Genomic DNA, 4,152 nt, shown 5'->3' with positions numbered 1-4,152 from the left:
CAGCGAGTAGACCGGACATCTTGTTTGCAGTTGGTGTATGTGGGAGATTCCAAGCAAATCCCAAACAATCTCACTACACAGTCGCAAAGAGGATACTAAAGTATCTAAATGGCACACCTGACGTCGGTCTATGGTCCTTTAATCTAACGAGTTACTCAGACGCAGAATTATGCAGAGTGTAAGATTGACAGAAAGAGTACCAGCGGAACATGTCAGTTCCTTGGTGACCGGCTTGTTTCATGGCATAGCAAGAAGCAGACATCGGTGGCCACATCCACTGCAGAAGCTGAATACTTGGCGGCCGGAAGTTGCTGCTCTCAACTCCTCTGGATCCAACAACAACTGAAGGACTTCGGTGTCATAGCCGAAGAGTTCCCGATCTTCTGTGACAACACAAGTGCCATAGCGATCACTTACAATCCGGTTCTCCACTCCAGAACCAAGCACATCGACATAAGGCACCATTTCATCAGGGAACATGTCACACTAAAGCATATCCGGCTGGAATACGTATCGACCGATCAACAAGTAGCCGATATCTTTACAAAGCCTCTACAGGAAGCTAAGTTCTCTCAATTCAGACTTACTCTCGGCTTAACCGATATTAGCCAGATCCTTCCTAAGGATGCTTAAAGGGAAATCGGTTCGGACAGATAAAACCGGTAGTTCCTTCTAAACTGTTGGACTTCAAATCTTCAAGTTACCTATGGAAGAACCGCCCAGTTCATCAGATAGAGTAAACCGACCGGCTACTTGGTGCATGCATCAAATAACCGCATCGGGATGAACAACTGATGACTGACCGGTTCGGAAGCAGGTCATCTTAGATTATTTGAATTTCAAACAGAAGTGGAATAATTATCAATGCTTATAGATATCTGTTCTGAAACATTGCCTTTTCAAAGTAAAATGGTCGCGCCTAAAAAGACGTGAAGATCTTTTGATATCTTTCACAGTCCAGGCCTATAACCGACACCTAGACTGCAAACCTGCCTATTTCATGCAATATCTCTTATCCTGCAGTTAATACATATCATCTCATTTAATACCTGGACAATAGGATAATCCCTAAACTAGTATTTAAGTGAAGTAAACATTCACCACAACACTCACAAGACAAAAGAACATCCTCTCACTAAGGCAAAAATGTCTCAGTTTCCCAACATCCTTCAGGTTGATTTTCAATCCTGCTCAACCACAGATCAATATGAGATATATAAAATGATCAAATCTCTAGAGGAAACCGGCCTTCAGTGTTTCCTAGACGACAAACATATCATCTATCCGGAATCCGTTTTGGAATTCTTCTACCACGCAAAGGTGTTTAGGGGCACCCCCTACTTTGAAACCCACATTCAATCCAAAGTGGGAGGCATTGTCTTTGATTTCACCGAACGGGACTTTGCGCGGTGTCTTAGCCTGCCAAGGCACGGTATAACAGATCTAGACATTCCGGCAGATGTAAAGGCCGAGGTCTCCGTCGCCTTTTCCCTGTCTGACGAACCAATTGAAGATTACGGAGCAAAATCGCGTCTGAGAGCTGAATATCAGCTTCTAAATGATGTGATCGGTAAGAGCATCTTTGGAAGGGATGTCACAAATACCTACAGTGTCTCGAATTTCAACATGATGGCGGCTATAATCACCGGCACACCGGTAAACTGGTCCAGGGTGCTTTTTGACATCCTTATCTGGATGATCGGCATCCGATCAATCGGTTTCATCCCCCAACTAAGCTGTCTCCTTGTGGAGCTTGGAGTCCCAACCTGTCCCGGCGAAGGTTTGAACCAAGCTCAGGTGCTAACTAAAGAAGTAACTGACCCATTTTATAGGCGATTCGAGAGAGCTTGGAGGAGAAGAAACCGCCACAACGGTGACGTCGACTCCTATGCACCCTGAGACACTCCTTCCTGCACCCGGTCGTTTTGCTTCATGCACCGGGTGCATCCTTATCCAACTCCTATTTGATCATTTCGGCTTCATTCGTGTTCCTTTCGGTTTCATTTACGTCTCTTTTGATTTCATGTTTCCCCTCATCATTATTCATGACATTTCGGCATTGTTCTATGTTATTTTCGGTCTTATCTAATTAATCTCGGTTACGTTCAAGTGCATTTAATGAGATAATCCCTAATTAATGAGATAACTCCAAACCACCTGCACATTTAATGTCCAACTAACCTGGTTACTTCCCAACTAACACCTACATCGGGCTTCGCAATCTGCCGCTTCCTCATGCGCCTTGAAAAGGTAAAGATTATTTCCCTTAATAAAATAAAACTGACAATCAATGCTTAGATTTTTCCCTCCAAAACCGACCCTATATAAGGAGCTATTCTCTACTCAATTTACCACATCCAACAGCATTAGAACACTTCTGAAATTCTTTGAATCCCATCTCTTTCAAATACCGAAATCATGCCGAGCCGAACTCTGGGTAACTTCCTAAGCATTGATTTCAACTCCTGCATGGGAGAGAGGGACGAAAATCCTGATCAGAAGCTCATGTTTCACTCTCTCACTGAGACCGGTCTTCAACCTTTCCTTGAAGAGGCCGGTCCAATACTTCTAGAGGATGTCAAGGCCTTCTTTCGAAGCGCCTGCATCAGGGGAAAATACATCGTCTCTACCGTTAGAGACCATACATTCTGGATCGATGAGGTTGAATTTGCCTCCCTATTCGGTCTACCGACTGAAGGATTCTCTGACTTTCCGACTATACAGGACCTTGCGGGATTTGAAACGGCCCAATATCTATCGGCCACCTCTTCTCCGGTGGAACACTATGGGCCAAAAACCCAGCTTGCTAGTCACGGTCAACTACTCCTTGAAATCGTGACTCGTTCGATTCTGTGTCAATCGCCGAATCAACGGTATTCTAGGAATACCTACAACCTTATGACCCACATTCTTTGCGAATCGGCCATCAACTGGTCAACGGTCATCTTCGAAAATCTTAAGAATATGGTGCTGACCAAGAAAGGTCTCGGTTATGCACCGCATATCAGCAAGCTGATTCTTGGGTACCGACCAGAGTTCGGACCGGGCACATCGGCCTCATCCTCGAACATCCTCGACAAGGATTCGGCAATAGACCGAATCTCTAGAATGTCTTTTCAATAGGCTGTACTTTCCATTATCTATGTATGCCTATACCGAATTTTCTGTCGGTTTTCTTCATGCACTACTTCTTGAATTCAATTTCATTTCAGTTTAAATGACCGTGTCTTCCTAATTTTTTGAACATTTATCTAAGTAACCGGTCAACATTTTCACACTATAACCGCGTTCTTATCCGGTCATATAACATTGCTTAAAATAAATTGTAAACACTCTAGTCACTCAAAATAACCGGTTAGACTTAGAAACCGTATCATCAATCGGTTTCAAGAAGAAGAGTGCGTCATCAATGACATAAGCAAAGGCTTTTGGAGGGAAATTTCCCGCCCAAAACTGCCACCCTTATTTTGGTTTACCGCCCATGGTTTGGCGCCCACGGTTTGCCGCTCATTTCAATTTCGAGGGAAAATTCCCGCCCATTATTGATGGGACGGTTGGGCTTCCAAACCGCATCTATAAAAGGGACTTTCGGTCATTTTATTTCATTCTCACGCGAATCTGCTTTCTCTCTCTAATCTCTCTCACTCTATGAAGCGGTTATCTCTCACATTCTCAAACTCTATAACATGGGGCGTGATTCGGCTTTGTTTAGACTCCTATCTCAGGTGGATTTCGAGGAAATCCGGTTGAATGGTACGTCCGAGGCGAAGGAAGTTACTGACCGGGTAATCAAAACCGGTCTGGAATATTTCCTTGGCGGTCCTCATATTATCTACAAAGATGCGGTCGAAGAATTCTTCAAAACCGCAACCATCTCCGACAACAAAATCACCGCGACTGTATGCGGTTCCGAAATAGAGCTCACCGAGGCATTGGTGGCAGAGAGCCTGCGTCTTCCGACAACCGGCCAAGATGCAACGCCGGAAATAGAGCAGGACACCTTTGAGGCGGCTTGCAAGATTCTATCGGCAACTAAAGAGCCGATCAAAGCATCCGGCAACAAACAAATGTTGAAGCCGGAGTATATCCCAGTATGTGACATCTTCGCAAGGGCGATTCTCGCGAGGGGAGGAAACTTCAGCAACCTCACAA

Source organism: Impatiens glandulifera, unplaced genomic scaffold, assembly GCF_907164915.1.
Source record: "Impatiens glandulifera unplaced genomic scaffold, dImpGla2.1, whole genome shotgun sequence".
Taxonomy (NCBI): Eukaryota; Viridiplantae; Streptophyta; class Magnoliopsida; order Ericales; family Balsaminaceae; genus Impatiens; species Impatiens glandulifera.
This window is presented reverse-complemented; position numbering follows the sequence as displayed.